The sequence below is a fragment of the Odontomachus brunneus genome, unplaced genomic scaffold (assembly GCF_010583005.1).
Source record: "Odontomachus brunneus isolate Ranch 3 - 2012 unplaced genomic scaffold, Obru_v1 Obru_scaffold_036, whole genome shotgun sequence".
Classification (NCBI taxonomy): Eukaryota; Metazoa; Arthropoda; class Insecta; order Hymenoptera; family Formicidae; genus Odontomachus; species Odontomachus brunneus.
Window position 1 is genome coordinate 1,897,485 of NW_022639486.1, and position 18,999 is coordinate 1,916,483.

At 43.9% G+C, this 18,999-nt stretch overlaps 1 protein-coding gene across 1 annotated transcript in view; it reads left to right on the forward strand.

Annotated features, from left to right (window-relative positions):
- LOC116843791 (furin-like protease 1, isoforms 1/1-X/2) overlaps nucleotides 1–18,999 on the forward strand; it is a 253,723-nt gene that overhangs the window by 96,622 nt on the left and 138,102 nt on the right. The gene's annotated exons all lie outside the window — the stretch shown is intronic.

The following is an 18,999-nucleotide window of genomic DNA, read 5'->3' on the forward strand; positions in this document are numbered from 1 at the left end:
AGAGAGAGAGAGAGAGAGAGAGAGAGAGAGAGAGAGAGAGAGAGAGAGAGAGCTTTTCGTTCTTTCTCTCGCGGATACCTTCGTATTTTCTATTCGTTTTCTTTCTTATTTTTTTCACATTTTTTTATCTCCCTTTTCATATCTCCTTTTTCATATTTCTTATTTTCCCATCGAACGTGTATCCTTTGCGATGTAAACTCGCGATTATTACTCTCGGTTGTTTCAATCGCGAATTAGAGAGACGTATTCGCGAAGATTGGCAGAGGCGTATCCGCGAAGATTGGCAGAGGCGTATCGACGCGACAGCGCGTGCTTTCCATCGATACTTCAAAGCGTCGTTCGAGCACTCATTCGAACGTACACGGCGCGCTGGTGTATTCGTCGCGTCGTCAAGTATTTATATTTATTCCGGCCGTTGCGTCAGAAAATCCTGTGTGTTCTCGCGACTCCGTGTTTGACGCTTGCCCGACGATAACCCGGCCGCATGACTAGCCGGTCAAATGCATTTTCGATTTCGACTCGTTTCACTCCGCGCGCTCGCGCTCCGGATTTACGAGCGGCGCGCTCGCGCGATATTGCGCGCGATTGTATCGCGGCCGCTGAATAAGTCATACACGCGCGAGAGCTCTTCGCAACGAACAATGTCGGGCCGACCTCGGTGCGGCTCCTCGAGAGAGCCGTTTCGGAGCACGATCTCCGGCGCGCTGCAGGTCTCTCGAACTTTATCGCCGATCGGAATAAAAACTTCCATCGAGGCGTTTCGTGCCTCGCCGACGGCTACGAAGGATCGCGAGGGTCTTCAACCGCCTCGCCGTTGTGGAAAACCGACCATAAAATGCCAGTTCTCTTTTTTGTTTTATCGCTCATAAACCTGAGTCTAATCTTCATAACTGAAAAGGGAAGAGAAAGAGAGAGAGAGAAAGAAGAAAAGAGAGAAGAAAAGAAACCATCGTGCACATGCATTCTTATATTTATTCGTTTCTCAACGCACATATTCCTTGGTTGCATTTTCTCATATTCTTGTGAAAGCGGGTCGTTGCCCGAAATCACATTTGCAACCGATTCGAACATCGTTCGGGCTTGGGCGAATCGATCGCCTTGATTTCCATCGGTGCGGCTTTCACGCGTGTGGAGTAGATGCTCAGTGATGCTCGTCAGTACATCGCGTAATCGCCGTATAATAGTAATCCAGGGAGTAAAAGCTTAAGTACGGCAAACATGTGGGAAAGTATCGAGTGGCGTCGGCGCACCGGGGATTTCAAGGCTAATTAGCGAAAATCATTATCCGACGCGGATTGCTGTACGCAAACGTAGTGGTTATCCGACCGTTTAATTGATCTCTCTTGAGGGAAGTTTCTCACCTGTGATATTCGCTCAACCATCTCTCCTTTTTATTTCTTTTTTACGTAAATATAGAGGCATCTTTAGATGTAGAAATGATAGTACATAGAGAAATTCGCAGAGCTGCTTCGATTTTAGAAGTAAACGTTATTCCTTCCGTTTCTCTTGTGGCTTTTACTTGAAAAGGAACGCTATTATCAGTCGACACAGACGAAAGATAGATGTCTGATCGTTCATTCGTACTTATCCAGAAGTTGCAACGACAAAACAGCAATATCGAATCTCTCTCTCTCTCTCTCTCTCTCTCTCTCTCTCTCTTTCTCTCCGCATTATCTGAAATCTTTACGATTTTGAATTATCGTTCAATTTGTAGTTGAGCAGTTGACGTGAATTTTAATTTCGATTTTAATTTCACAGCAGCTCGTCCTTTACGATTAATGTTAATTTCGACGTAGAGGCCGAGTGAATGATTGTCATTAATGCGTTGGTATTTTTTCTCCTTTTTAGCGCATATCGATTCGCGAAAATCGGGCATTCGAAGTTGCGCATGCATTATGCAATATTTTTCGTAATAATTTAAATTGCAGATCGGCGCGAGATCGCGTCCGCCGTACGCGTAAATATTCCAATTATTATACGCGGCAAATTAATCGCCAAATGTGTTCTCCATGCGGAAATGACGTCGCGCTAAAAGAGACCTCCTCGAGGTAACTGACGTAAGGGACTCACGATCGATGGCGAGACACGTGCGGAAACGCAAACGTGTGTCTCCATGCACGTGCACTCGGCTCAGTTGCGCAGCGGGACGTATTCTCGCTCGCTAACCGTGACGAGATTCTGTCAGCGTTAATCCAATCAACAATCTCACGTTTAATCCGTCACTTTTGGCGCAATTATCGATCGACGCGTGGCTTCCTGTATCTTCCGGAAGTGAGCCATCACGCGAGAAGCAGTTTCTCGAGTCAAAGTCGCCAAAGTAATCGGCGCGATTTTCGGCAACGCGGTCTTAACGATGTCTTAACGACTGACAAATGATCGATGAATATTCTTCTGATCCGATAAGTTGTCTCTTTGCTCGTATTTCACGTGTATTTTTACTCATTATTATTCAAGTTAATTCGACCGCGATCTTCGGTGTCTTATTATATACGGCGCGAAAAGAAAACGTAACTAGTGAAAGGAACTTTCTAAGAGGAATGTAAGGCATACGGGGAAATATAATTAATTACAGCGAACGGTGCTTGTACACCGAGTTGAGGCGATGGACAAAACGGCAACTATTTCAAGAAATTCAGCGGCGATCAGCGCGCGTCGCTGTCTCGCGAGACGACGCGTAGATAATTTATCGGCAGCGAGATGCTTTCGCGGGCGCAACGCGTAAGTATTTATTTGCAAAATAGTCGGTCGTACCGTATTTTAGAGGTAATTCATTTCACATGGAATTACGCCGGAATAACGTCGTGCGTTCGTTTCATGATCGAGAAATGAGATCTCTGTATAAACTCGGTGATGCACGCGCGCCTATATATACCCAAACATGCAGTGGAACATTCAATTTTTCCGCGCTAATGGTTCTTCATGCGTTCGCAATGCTGTTTGTATACACCGCCGTACGTATCGTAACGTGTGTCCCGCATTTCAGCCGCCCGCACATGTCGCGCGTAGCAATAAAGTGGCTCTTGCGAGACTTGGCTCGATTAGTCGCGCCGCACGTAAAATTTGCCGTTCGAAACGAATATATTTCTTTCTATGAGAGAAAAGGAAACATTAATAAGTGACAGAATGAGACGATTAAAAAAACCGGTTTGAATTCATCTTGAAGTCAATTTATGTCAACGTGTTGCTAGATATGCGAAATAGCTTTCTTTTCTTTTTTCTGCTCTTTCTTTTTCGTCAATGTCGGAATCTAGAACGAGGATATACATCGATAATGACAGTTTGTCGGGGACAGATAACATGCTTCAAATGCCCAGCAGGCGCTTGCATGTTTATTGAGCGTGGCAGATGTGTATGTATCTATTGATAGCCCACACTGTACGAGAGAGAGTCCAATACGGAAGCGCAGCGGGTAAGATTTTTATAGATCAAAGGGAGACGCGCAAATAGATAAACAAAATTGTCGTCGCTTATAGACCAGCGTTAAATTATCGACAGTACCTGGAGAGAGAAAGAGAAAGAAAAAGAGGATAATAGCAAGAGAAAGCCACAGAGATAGGGAGAAAGAGAGAGATATAGGCAAGAGAAGTGTTTGTTCCTAGAGGAAGATTTATTTCCTCACAGGAAGCGGACAGGAAGTGGCATACATTTCATGAATATTAAATCTTATACTCGCCGGATGGCAAAGCGCCGCTGCAAATTTTGAGGCTTCCATTAAAATTTCAGATCCCCTCACGTGCGTTTAGACGTTACCACCAACAACCGCAGTTTATTGCGAAGTAATACGCGCTCTTTTGTTTCAATCGCGAAAATCTGCAGTTGAAAGCCGCGGCGATTTCGTTGCATAAATGCATGCAATAATGCAAAGTCCGTTCTTATTGTGAAACCGCGCGAGCGGAAGTAAAGATTCTTGGGTAAAACGACTACTGGACCATTTCGTGACACTTCGAAATACATTTGAGACCGGCCGAACGGGAAACGATTCGCGGAAGTGTATCGCCCTGATTGGAGAAAGCCAAGCCAAAGTCCGACTCGGACTTTATTTATTATCGCGACACGATTATCATTTTGTGGATATATATGTGTAGTAAAAACTATACACTCACACACTAGAAGATTTATCTTTCAGTTTCTTCGCGTTCGTAATGATTATTAAAAATTTCACTAAACGAAAGAATTGAAAGAATACAGACGCGCGAGTGAGAACGACGCGATTCAGTCCCGCCATGACGTTATGAAGAGATAGAATTCTCCGCAACGACGCGAGCAGTTCTTTAACTTGTGCTTCGCGTTGAACGATACATCACTCAGATACTCATTGAGTGCAGTGATGGATCGCTGGCCGTAGAATCGCATACTTGCACGCGATAAATAATATAAACGGATTAACCATTATCTATCTCTTTCTCCGCGATAATATTGCGACTGACCCTCACCCAATTCCTACTTCATGAGTTCGTTATAAGGCCTTCGTGTATTACGAAGTTATCGAGAAGACATTCCACTTGTTTTGTTTCGCATTTTCTCAGTCACATATTTTAATACGTGAGGTGTATAGTAGTAGGTAAAAGTACATTGATGCTCACACACGTACCTAATTTTGGATGAATATTTAAAATATGTTAATATGTTGTTAATATGTTTATATATATATATATATATATATATATATATATATATATATACATATATATATGTATATATATGTATGTATATGTATATATATGTATATACATATACATATGTACATATATATATGTATATATATATATATATATATATATATATATGTATATATATATTCTATATTGAAAGTAGCAGAATGTAGATATATTTGTATTTAAAGGCTAAAACAATAAGAATGTCTAAAAATAAGTACGGAATTGGTACCTCTATCTTGATTAGAATTTATCACTCATAAAAATATATGCAAGATATTATATATGCTATCATTAACTTATTGATTCGGTGGAAGTCAATAAAGGTGTGGAGAATAGAACACGTGTGAGACGGATTTTTCCCGATATTTAATATCGAAGTCTCGCGCTAAGTAATTGCGGCGAATAATCTCTCTTTTCCCTTAGGCTTTGTCAGTTTTCCCTGTGGCATCGTGCGTATTTGCAAGCGCATAGTCCGGTGTCGTTGCGTTTATTCGACTAGCACAGGACACATCTCCCGGACTCCAATTACTATCCCGCCAACGTCGTTGTCGTCGTCGTCGTCGTCGTTTCGCGCAGCGCGTTTCCCATAACGCGTCCGTCAAACAGAGCAAAGCAAATTCAACGAAATTGGGTTTCCCTCTAATTGCGCCTGATTCTCCGATGTTGGTCGGTTTCGTCAACAATGGATAACTTATTCGTTGAATAAATATACTTGTCTCCTTTGCTAGTAATCGTTTGCGCATGGTAATAACTATAATATCTAGATGTCAAAGGTCTCTGGGTACTGGATCCTCGCCGTAGGCGAGACGGCCGATAAGTTCCTCGGACGTCTTTTTCCGCAATAACTTTCTGGTTTCTTTTTCGTCGCATCCCCTTTTTCCCACGCGGCCGTAACCACGTCGGTGCTCAGACTGCGTCGTTTGCTGGGCGCACCTGGCGCTCTCGTCTATGACTGCAAACACGCTTCCCGACGTCGCCGTGTTTATTCGGGTCGTCAGGACGTGTCGCGTCCAGGCACTAATTGCGATCGTGCTGATGGATCGCACTTGCTCGCCGTGGTGTCCGTGCGTGCCTGCGTACGTGCGTGCGTGCATGTGTGCGGGAATATACACGCTGATTTTAATTCCAGATAAATCCACGCGCTGACCGGGTTGGCCGCGTTTACCCGGAATGATTTCAATCCTCGCGGATTGTCGCGGGATGTACGCGTGTTTCGTTTCGCCCGCGAGTGTTTCCCCGTCACGGAACGTCTCTTTATTATAAAAATTTCGCTCCATGAAATATCATCTTTGGGAGATTAAGTTTGAGTTTGACGTGTGGGAAGCGTTCCTGTGCTTGCGGTCGTACTAGCCCGCGGAAAAGAGAAATTTATATTCACCTCGCCTATGTGTGTTGTGTGGTCTCGGCACACAACACACGTTTAGCGCACGCAAGGAGAGACTCGCGCAATTTCTGTCTCCCCCGTACTCTTGTATCAGCATTTTTGTGTCGCGAGCGTCTATCCGCTCGGCTCAAAGCATGTCAAGCGCATTCGCACACGTGCACGGGATGCGAATTAAAAGCGCGTGCGAAATTTGTTTTCAAATGAAGAAATATAATCAAAATAGTAGAGCGAGAAAAACGCGTGCGCTGGTGACCTAAAAAGCGTCTGAAACGCGACAAATTACAGCCACGCTCACGACGAGCGGGGGAATATTCGCGAGAGCTCGTGCGAGACCCCGCTCGATAAAGGTCGAAGCAAACGAGCGTTCCTCATGGCGCGCGTAAATCGGAGAACTTTCAAGCGAGGCTTTGAAAAGCGAACGCTAGTGTAACGATGGCGAGTGTGCGCGCCCGCTGTTACGACAGCGCATCCCGTTCTCTTTGCTGTTTAACTCAACAACGTGAGACCGCATGGCTCCGCCATTATAGCGCGAGCAAAGTTAAGAGTGAGGAAAAGAGAAAGAAGGAGAAACGAGTGATCTATTGTACGCGTACTATCTCCCGAGGAAATTTTGCGTCGCGACGCGACGCGCGCTCCCAGCGAGCTTATTCCGTCGCACGCTCTCACCCCGTTCCCGAACTTAATTACGCGCGATGTACACCCTTTGTGCCTGATACCGTAATGACGGCGAGGCCATGCCACTCGGGCGTCCATCGCAACTCTTGGAACTACGAATTATGCAAATCATCTCGCCGTCTTGTTGCCGCTCTCCTCGCTCGCCACGCTTGCTCAATCTCGCAGCCCGGCATTGCGAATCGACGGACGCGAAATCGATCGCGATAAACCGGTTAACGATCGCGCGATTGACCGTCGCGTTTACGAGCGATGTCCGCATTTACGAGCCGCTCTGTGTCCCGTGGGATCAAGCACTCGGCTCGTCTGCTTTCAGAAGCACGACGTGTGACGACCGACCGGCAAAGTAAAGGCAATTGAAGGCACCGGAAACGGGTCGGCGACTCGATTCTGCGAGAGTGCGTGTCTTCGACAGTTTGCGATTGCGAATGTAAAGCTAGATTATACCGGGTCGAATATGAGTGCTGGGAAGCGTAACGGCTTTATCCCTTTGCGGGATAATTGTCCACGCTAATTATCATTTCGCGCTTATTACACTCTCTATTCTCAGTCGTAATTTAGGTTGCACGTGAACCTTGCAGATTACGTCAAATTTTGCTTGAAGGGAGAATCTCGGAGTATAATACTATGTAGGACGTTGCCTTTTAACAGATGGTCACTTGCCGCCGCTTTGTCGTGACGCAACGAAAGACTTATTCAAAAAGTTATTCAACATCCCATTTATCTTACCAGTGCACCTGCAATCTTTCTTGATTCTTAATTTCAATAAACGATGCATAAATGAAACAATTTGCTTCATTGCAATATATAGAATATTTCGCGTGATAAACAAATATTATATAACCTAATAATATAATTTTTATTCGTGTTAAAAATTTTGATAAAATTTCGAAAGAAACGAAGAAAGATGATTGATTCATCGTCGATATTGTCGCCGCATCCTTCGTCCTGTAATCCATCCTGGAACTGATTCCTAATCACTACAGTACAGCCGCAAGATGTTCAACGATCTCACATGAAAAAAGTCGATCGGGAAAGTAACATTAATTAATAATCGCACGTTAATTAACAAAACTCATCGAATGGTACGAGTGATGCTTTATATTGCGCTTTATATATATCGCGCGTGTAATATTTTAATAATTTTATAATTCAGCTAATTTGTGAGTGTTCGAATTACTTCGCGTTAATTGTATGGCGTCCAGTGACGAGCAACGACGGTTACCGATGGAAGGGAAATGTTGTTTTTGCCTACTGTTTTGATACTCACGTGTCGCGTATGTTCTTTGCGGCCGAGTCATTATATCTCGAGCCGACGCACATACCGCGACGTGACGTATGTATATCGGTATTTTTAATTCCTGTCGGGTGAGATTAAAATATTCCGCCGGTTCTTGAGGTGTTTAATCGGTGTCTCGTCGGTATCGCGTTGTTTAACACTGCACTGTTTCTTCGATTGATTCTACGCGAGTGTGAGTGTCCGTACCAATGCCACACGGAAAAAAAGATTTGGTTGAATCAACCAAATATCTGCGAATATGAACGATCCAGAAATTCTGATTGAAGTAAATTCCGAATTCTGTTTAAGTTAACAAAATTTTTGGTTGACTAACCAAACATGTCTGGTTATTTACCAGACATCTTGGACTTCAATCGGAATTTCTGGATCGTTCATATTCGACCAGATATTTGGTTCATTCAACCAAACCTTTTTTTCCGTACATGATAGAGCAGCCAGGATACTGGATCGAGAAGTCAGAACGGAGGACGGAGAACGCGCGAGCAGAGATACATCATGTATTTTCAAGGTGTGCCAAATCATTTATTATATTGGATATTTTCGTTTTCAACGAATGTTTGATGAACCTACCGACAGAGAAATATCCGAGTCGAAATTTAAGCTGGTATTCAGTTTGTCATTATTTGATATATAATTATTTGATATATAATTATATATTTGATATATAATTATTTGATATATAAATAATTTTATCAATTTCCGCGATTAATTATCGGTATATAACTGCATCTGTTACATCATTTCACATAAAAAATACACATTGTGTATTTTTATAATTACATTGTGTATTTTTAAAATACACATTGTATATTTATGTATTTGTGTATTTGTGTATTTATACAATATATTTGCTATTTAATATATTAATGTACGATAACGTGGCGCTTCCTCATTGCCAATTATAACATGATTTCTGTAATGTAGATGGCAATGAGCGAGTATTGGTTTTTTGCATTCGATGCATCCGTGTGTTTGATTTTTCCAAGTTTTTCTTTGCGGAGCGAAGGGATGGGTTTGATCGCGTCACGAGTTTGTGTAATTTTGCTCGAAAACATCGAGGTGAACGTTGTGAACGTTGGTGAATGTCTCGAATCTCCATCGTAAAATCGCGGTTGTTTCGAGTGGCTCGCAAAACGTAAAGATTAAATCAGAATATATTGAGATAATAGTCTTCGAGTTTCTCTCTAACATCTTTGAGCTTTTTAAACTGCCAAAATGGCAGTAAGTGATCATCACTAAGGTAGAATAATATAACCTGTATAGTATTATATATCTCGCGATTTTTCATTGATACTTCAAGTTTAACGAAACTTGCAATACTAATATAAAATCAAAATTTTGACTCGGGGGATACCGTATCCCGCTTACCTCGTTACTTACCGCGACGACAGATCGGTACGAGGTGAAATAGAAAAGGAGAGGAAATCTACTATTTTTCCACGACAGCCGCAGAATTGCTGGCTCGTTTCACTTCGTCGGTGCAGGTTGTTGCTCTTTAACATTACACAATGTTGCTTTCGACGCGCCGGTTTCCCACCGTTAATGGATACACCTGATTATCGATCGTTGCGACAAACGACCGATTCGACGTCCACTATAATCGTTCGCCGATCAGGCGACGTAACAAAACCGCATTTCGTAAAGTCTCCTTTCTCCGCGATGTTAATATGGTGAACGTTGTAGAGATAATTCGCAATTATCGTGATTGCTCTCGTATCGCCGAGGCGGAATTAGACTCTGACAGCAAGCGCAGCTTGCTAACTAATACACGAACACAGGAAATCACGTTAGTTTTAATTATCTTCATCAAGTCGGAATGATCGATATCGCCGCGAGTATAATTTGTTGCGCGCTTGTATCGCCAAGTTGTGGTCTTAGTCTTTCCCGGCAATGTCGATAGTGCCGAGCTGGCCGCACGCTAATTGGTACTCTAATTGATTTCCGATAAAAGATTCATCGCCGCGCGTAACACAAATGGCGTCTAATGCAGCGGATGAGTCGGGAGCTGCGGGAGGATCGGGGGAGCCATCAATCACAGCTCGTCCATCTTCGTCGTCCGGAGGATGCGATACCTCGCGATTCCAACTCGGCCGGAATCCGGGGAGTGGCGCGAAAGAATTCGCTCGCGAAGATCGCTGGATTCGATATCCGAAATTCGTCGCGTGCCTCGCTGTCGATCCTGTCGATCAATTCGAAAGCAGATCAACCTCGATATCGAGGCACGAAGGAATCCTGAGGAATCGATAAACGTCCGACAGGCGCCTCACTTGTTGTCCGGATGCTAAATAAATGTTTCAGCGCGCCGCTCGCGGCAAGATAAACCCGACTTTCCCGCGTTGCACTTACGTTAACATTTATTGGACACCCATGCGACCGACCGATCGGCCAATCGTCGGCCGTGACGTAAATTTCCGGTCGAAAATATTTCATTCACTATTCGCGGCCCCGCTAGTCGCCGTCTTCATTGTGCAACTTGGCCGCGTGCAGTCGCAAAGTTTCTCCCTTTCTCTCTCCCTCTCAACGAGTCAGATAAATTCTTGATTGCATCCGTACGCCTCGTCCGAAATCGCCCGTCTCGAGGCCGAGGATTCCGCGGACGTCTTCATGATTTCTCGATTCCACCACGGAGATCGTTAAGTGTACGAACTCTCGACTCCATAACTCATTGTTCGATGCCAATCTCTCTCCATCTTGCTCTCTCGCTTTAGCGCGTATATTCTCAATTCGCGGATATTTCATGCCCGAGATCTCAGATTCTGGAGAGTCGTTCGCGCAGACGGATTCTTGCCGCTACAGATCCTTGCGTCTATGTATTCTCTCGTCCGATTCGCGGATGTTACTTCTCATCGCGCAAATCTCGCTCGATTGATACGTGTGCACGAGTTGCGATTATATTAATTTGTGGTTGCTGTGGTGAGCTAAAGCGCTAACTCGTCGTGGTTTCGTGAGTCGAAAGAGCAATTTGTGCGGCTCTGTGGCGCGAGACTAAACCCGTCGTCTCGACACAGTCGACAATTTCTTCAGCGCGAACACTTCTTTCTCAACCGTTATCCGGAAGTTCGTGCACACGCGAAGCTTTGGGTTGCAGCTTTAATGGAGCGTCGTATTCCTCGCAGCCCATCTGAAATTTTTTTCCTAAGCGGATAAGTAGTATTCTCTTTGCGTAATATACTCCTTACATACTCGCCTTCGCTATATAGCCTTTCTCTTTCTGTCATACGATTTATTGCGCCGAGTGTGTCCTCAGAGGACTTGCTCGAGAACAAATAAACCTTTACGTTTACAAAAGCGTTAATCTCGCTCCGTTTAAAATACTCTGCTATACACACGCTGCGAAACGGAAAGACCCCGACGGTTCTCTTCTCGAATCTTTTAGACTTCTTCACGAAAGAGCAAAAACTCGTGAAATTTATATTCAACAAAGACTAGAATAAGCGAGGCGACGAGTCTTCAAATTGGAAGCTTTACCGTACAAAGAACGCAAACGAAAAGATTGCAAGCAATAACTTGTTTTATTTTTCGTTTGGTTTATTAACAAGCAACCGCGGTAATAAAGTCTTATGCGTGCTTATCGCGACTAAGATGATGAATAGGCGGTTTAGAATCAATACAATACCTACGCAGACCCGCGAAGCTGCCCGTTAATTTCGGCGGCGGCTTTGCATGTCGGATGTAAGATCTCATCGCGCGCGAAAGCGACGTGACGAGAGGAGGTGAGGTGAGACACAGCAGCATAAAAATTATCCGACCTCGATGAAAAGGCAGAATCATAGGGATCCGCGAGACGGCCACATCTCCACGCGAAGTCGTTATTAGGGGATGATTACTTTTTCTCTTTTTCTATAGGAATCTGGCGTATCTCCGGAAACTGGCTCGTAACCGCTGTTAATGGCCGCGAAATGCGAATAATTAAAGGACTCCTCCTTCGCGTTGCGCCGCGAGTTCGCTCGTTAAAAGAGGCTGAGGCGCATCCCACGACGACACTCGGTAACGACTTACGCGCGCGAGTGGGAAAGTTGAAACGTATTCAGGGAAAATTGCGGTCGTAGCGCGCTAATGTATTTTTCTGATAGCCCGAAATTTACGGCGCCTGATAAAATTATGCTGTCGAAGCCCGGGCCGGGCCTTAATGGCTCGTCGATAACTTCCCGCGAGGTTTTACTACTTCGTTATGATGTAATAATATAATACTCGGCTCGTGTAAATTGCGCGGGAGCAGCTGAAAACCTGCAGCGTGAGATATTAATCCTTTATTTGGTAAACTTCATAAAATATAAGGAAAAAAGTGTTTGAGTGTTTAAATAAAGGAAATGATGTTCCCTGAACACGTGTAGTTATATGTTCTAAAAATATTTTTTCTGTTTATAACAAAACTGCATAAATCTGTCATCTAGTGGCAAAAATTGAAATTACTGAGCACCGACAACCAGAACAGGTGATCAGGTGTTGCTCAAGAACAACGGTGAATATGCGGCTATATCTATCGTTCTTGCACATAACTCGCAACTTGCACATGAGAAATCGATGTTGCTTAAGAAAGCAACATTGCCAAATAAAGGGTTAAGTAACGTAATAACGTATGCGCCCACGTGTGCATACACGTCATTCCTCGGCGTAACTAAACGGCGAGATGGTATTCGCGTGCGTTATTTCGCGTCACATATCGCGGAAATCACACGATCGTCGCAGTTGAGCGACGTTCATCATACGGCCCGCGATAAACGAAGTACCGGATCGCTAAGGGAATAATTCACGGCGAATTAGCACGCGAAGAAAGACGCTAATTCACCGCAGGATGCAGTTCGGAGCGACTCCGGAGTGCAAACGTTTCGCCTTCGCAAAATCACAATTAATTCGTTTAACTCGATAAAAGAGCGCCGTGTTCGAGTAATTTGCATTAATGAAACGTCTCGCTTTTATCTCGCTGCTCGGCGCGTTCTCTCGTGTCCGACTGTAAAATTGAATAAAGCAATTGCGTTAAGGCGAGGCGAGACAGGGCCGCGTTCCGAAGAGTGGGTCGTCGGCCGAGAATTTTCCCGTACACGCGTCCGTTACATGCGTTTCCGTTCCCATATTTTCCGGCAGCGGCTTCCGTCGCGTGCGCGTCCTCCCGCGGGAGAGACGCCAGTCGATTCGCCGGCGATTAGTGTTCCGTTTCCGGGCACGGTCGCGGATGATTAAGTCGAATGATTAAATTGCGCGTATCGTGCGCTACTACAATGCCGAGAGTTGCCGCATCTGATTGCTTCAGTTAATTGCCAGCACTATACACTAAATTCTCGGACCAGGATTTCGAGTTGCGACATTACTCACGAGAGGGATTTGCGATGCGAAGAAGGACACGTTAACCCTTTTGCTACACAGAGAGAACGATTTGGTTGAATCAAAAAGACGCTATTCTTTGGAATAGTCTAAACGAATTTTTTGATTAATTGAACAAAATTTTGTTTGATTTTTGCAACAAAAATATTTATCTGCGGCTTAGTTCCAAAGAAATATTTTTGTTGTGTCAACCAAATAATTTGTTTGGACTATTCCAAAGAAACATTTATTTGATTCAATAAATCGTTCTCTTTGTGTATCAATTTTGTCTCTTAAAGATACATTTTTTTTTACTTTGACTTTATTAAATATATTAATGTAATGTAGTTTTAGGAAAAGAATTAAATTTTTATGTTTGGCGCAAAAGGGATAGGGCCGAGGTTTCAAATATTATCTGGAATTTTTGGGAGGGTATATTTATCCTAACGAGGTAATAAGTAGATTAACTGATATGTTCTGAATACTAAAAAACCTATTCATCCAATTTAATAAGGTTATTATTAATGGTAGAGAAAGCACATGTCCCACTGGTTGCGAAAGAGTTAACTCGCCATTTTCTTGCGATAATTGATTTTTTTCTCTCAACAGATTTGATTTTCTGTTAGTTTTTATACTTGGTTTATTCTTTGATTAACTTGCCTCATGGATCACTGTATTTTGCAGATGGTATAAGTTACCAGTAGAAGCGAGGTGACAATTCGTGAAACTCATCGTATAAACTTGTGCTCCGTGACATTTGCTCGTTCAATTCCCTTCAATTAATAGCAGTTGGTCTCTCAATCGGAAAGTCTATCGCCGAAATCAAATTATTTCGTAACAAGTTATTTCGTAACAGCAACGAATATAGCCAGAGGAAAAATGGGGAAAATTAAATCTCGTGTTACATTAATGAAATCTCGACACTTGAGCGGTCGATTGTCGCCGCTTTCATCGCTCATCTTTTTCATAGCAATAAAAGTTCTAATAAAGCGCACTTTTCGATTCAACAAAACGAGTCACGTTGCGAAATTCATGCTGATGCATTGCAATTGCGCGTCTTCTGCCTCTTATTTCGCGTTCCCTGCACTGCCGTCGTTATTTATGCATTCTCGCGAGAGGGTCGACGATCTCCGGCAATTCGCACGGCCCGATCGACAGACGTCGTGTCACGAATTCCTGGACATCGCGATGTCGGTCAACAGCACCCGACGCTGTCGACATATCTCGGCTCGAAATAGGAATGTCGAGGGAATCGATAAACTCACTAGCGCACGCGATATATAGGCTGCTGCGCGCTTGCTCGTCTCTTCTACCTTTCGCGCTCTTTCTTCGGCTCCACGCGGCTTTCCAGACCGCTCGTATGCTCGCGACCCCTCGAGAAAAAGAAGGGGTGGGATATCATACGTCCGCTTCGTACCATGAGGATCGCAAATGCAAAACGACGTGAAGGCTAGAAGGATACTTTTTAGTGGAGCAGGAAAAAGTTCCGTGCACACACGTAGTCGCTGAAAAATACGCCGCAATCGTTATAACACGGTGGAGAGAAGAAAGAAAATCCTAAGATTAATTTTACAGTGGTCAAATAAAGTTTATATTATATTTTTAAAACGTGGTTACCAACTCACGTAGTATACAGATGTTACACCAACATTAAATTTAAAAAGATGTTAATTATGTTGCTAAAGATATGTATATGTATGTGTGTGTGGTAACGATTATGACCTTAAAATGTAGACTTTTAATAAACCTATTAAGTAAAAGGTTTAATTAAAATATAAGGTTTTTTGGTAAATTAAAAGTTGCCTCTTGTGTGTGGTGCAAGTCATATTATTTCAATATTTATCAAAATGTAATTACCATCTCAAGTTAACGTTTTTAATAGTATTGTATGTTGCTTTCTGATAAATAAAATTACCACAACGCATTGTACTTCAAAGTAAAAAAAATTACTTTTACTAAGATTTATAGCAACATTTTAATAACAATAATATTGGCTTTGACGTTTTGTGGGAACTAGATTAAAACGATGTTTTTTTTATAAAGAAAATGCACTGTTGTTCAGGAATGATTGAAATGGATGTTCGAAAATAATTCATAGAGAATAAACAAAAAACTGTAGACGACTATTCTAATGGTAAAATCAATATCGCGAAACGTCCTCCGTTGACACGTTTCGCCGCAACTGCAGCGGGCTCAAAACCTCAGGCTCGCTCGCATACATCGTATATTGCGCGTTTCGCCGTTGTCCTCCGTGTAATCTAATGGACGCCTAAGTATCGTCTCCTACCGAGTCTCGCGGCACGGTCATTATATACGCCAATATGAATACGCGCCAATACGCCTACGTGTGCAAACTCGGCCGACTAACCGGGACCAAATAGCCAGCGGCTCCGTCCTGACCTAGCCAGAACTTCCCGTCGCGTTCGCCATTCGCCCCCGGACGCGATATTTAAATTCACATGCTGCTGCATCCTGCCTCTCGCGAGGAGAACCGGTGTGGACGTGCGTGCGTAAATGCGTGCGTGCGTGCATGCGTGCGTGCGTGCGTGCGTGCGTGCGTGCGTGCATGCGTGCATGCGCGGGCGTGCGGAGAAGAAAAGCGAGATCGGCCGGCCTTTCCGCGAAAGAATGCAAAAATGTCGACGTTTATTATTCACCTGTCGTCGTTACGTTTTGTCGAACGTCCCGCGGCGCGTTGTTGCTTTTTATTTCTTTTTTCTCTCTATTCTTTTTTGTTTTTACATGCGTTAGCTGGCGGAACGCTGGCTGGTACATTCCGGATCCCCGTCATTCGTTACCTTGTAATGTGAATTATTACGTCAGCGACGTATTTTGTTGTCCGACGATGGCGTAATAAAATCTTCGGGAGTAATTTATGCGCTTTTGCATATTCATCCTCGGGCCGGGAGCCTCATGTCGCGGCTTGATATTATTTTTACTGTTATTTATGGTACAAAGTGTATAAATCACGTACAGGGTGTTCGCCTGACAAGCCCTTTCATTTCCCGGATTAATAGAATTTTTCAGTAACGTGATTTATGATAAGTGAAAATGATGCGACGTTACGGCGACACGTAATAGAGGCCGTCGCGTGGACGGCTCGACGATGGATTTATTTTGGCCGTGTACAATCAAATCGTCACGGAAGATTGATCTTCATAAACAATATAGAAAAGAGACCAGAGGGTGGGGTAAAGCGATGAGAGGAGACGCGGAGAGTTCGCAACGACGTTAGAATTCGAATGAAACAAGAGTCTATATATTCATACGATACAAAGGCGGCCTCTCTCGAAATTGATCCTTTTCGCGGCACAAAGGAATGCAAAAACCGACGATGGCCATTCGCTAGTTTGATATTACAGACGCCGTTCCCACGAAATGAAATGAAATTCGCGCAGGAAACGTGACCTACTTTACGGATTATTTTTAAATCTCGTTTTCAATCATTTTCGAGTTAAGGTGGCAGGAAGGAAAAAATTAAGGAAAGGAAAAGACAAATGCTTCTCTCTCTCTCTCTCTCTCTATCTATCTATCTATCTATCTTTTTCTATCTCTCTCTGCTCTACTTGGTAAAACGATATTTCGGTCTTGTGTGTTGGTGAAGTAGTACGATAATATAGAGTTCGCGTGAGACACGTGGAAACGCGATAGGGGGTATACTTCCGCGATTATACACACTAAATGTACATGCCGATACAAAACTGAGTGTGCAACGGCAGTTACTCAAGTCATCATATCTTCGGTCGTTTCGCGCGTTCACGAAGCAATAAATTCGACATTCGCGTTAAGGACAGCGCCGTGCGATTATTGACGAAGTAATGATTAGTCGGAGATTGTTGTGCTTATGTTGTTACCGCTACGATTATATTAGTCGCGTGCTCGCGGCAGTTCACATGAGAATTTCGACCTACTTTGCAAACTACGGGCGGGGTTATTGAATCTTTGATAGCTTTGGGAACTTTGGAAATGCGATATACAACGTACTCTCGCGATATCCTGGGCGTTTGCGTGCATTGTTCGATAAGAAATGCATCGATGACAGCCGATTGCGTAGCGCATTTATGTATTTATCGCTTTATTTGTGCGAGTTACACACATTTATGGAATCTATAATCATTGAGCTACAACCCGACGCCAAATTGCCCTCGAACGTTCAGGACGTTGTATTTGATTAAAAAGAAGAAGGCGGGGAAAGTAAGAGAGGTTTTATTTCTTTATAAAAGTCTCAAACGTCACGGAGTCGGGGAGGAGCCGAAAATAGCGGCAGAGCAGCGGAGGCAGGAAACACTCGAAAATTCGATGGTCGTTTGCAGCACGAAACTACGATAAACTGTTCGAGAGTAACGATACACGTGGAATTGCTTCTCGATACGAGCGATTGCCTTTCGCGCTCGTTCCTTTCACCGAAAGCGACGAGTCCCGACCTCAGGAAGCGCTCTGTATCGCGACGCTTATTACATCGCCGTCAGACATCGTCCGTCGTAACGCCTCCACGTCGAGGCGTACTCTCGCGGAATAATCAATTATTACCGTCGTGAAGTAACGGATTTATGAAGTTGCGATGATCTCTTGAATTAAATGAGCGAGATTTGCCTCACCGTCTCAGCACTCTCATCACCGGATCTTAATTTCTCCCTTTATATCTCGTTTCTCGCAGCGTTCATTTTCTCCCCCGAATGACTTTTTTTGAAAAATACCTCTATTTATCTCGACTTTTATGTTTCCAGATTATTTTCCCTCACAGAGAGAATTATTAAGGAGCTTTTCGGGAACTTCGGAAAGCCTCTTTCCGGAATAGTTCAGTCTCGTGGCTCTCGCCGCGAGATCCCAAATTTTCACACTAAATACCATATGTATACACTGCTACTTTATCCACTATAGAGTTCACGGACATTTTACGATGTGAAAAAATTAAATTCTCCTTCGTTTACGTCCACCATGTAAACATTTGATTCGCGCGATAACCTCCGAATTGATCTTGCACGTGCAAATGGCACACCAAAGTTCCGCCGCATCTTCCGGGCACGAAATCGCGATAAATCGGCCGCGCGAGCGGAAGCCTTAGAAAGTTGTTCCTCTCTTGTAGTCTCGTCTGTCTCTCTCTCTCTCTCTCTCTCTCTCTCTCTCTCTCTCTCTCTTTCTCTCTCTGTCTCTCTTTCTCTCTCTTGCTGATATTGTATGTCGAGTGTAACGAGTTCCGCGTGCTATCGCGTGCTTGCGGGCTTACGGAGCTTACCGTGGCCTCCCCGCGCCGATGTACGACGCGCTTGCTTTCGCGCTTGCTTCTTTTTATTCCTCCTTGCTATCTCCCTTTCCCTCCCCCCTACGTTTACACTTTTATGCTAGCTTGGTTGCGCCGACGGCATTGTACACGGGAAACAATGAAATCGCGAGCCACCCCCCGTTCAATCTTGAAACCGTGCGATGTGAATACTTCATTATTCTCCCCTTCGGAGCAAAGAAAAATGAAATAAACCCCTTGCATTTATTATGTCATGAAGCGACTTTAATCCCTGTTTGTCGGCGAGAACGGTGCCGCACGTCCCGGCGCGTGTGTGTAATCTTACATTCTGAACCGGATACTCTTTCACGTTTCATACGCTCGCGCTCAGAGACCGCAAAGACTGCAAGGAAAGAGAGAGAGAGAGAGAGAGAGAGAGAGAGAGAGAGAGAGAGAGAGAGAG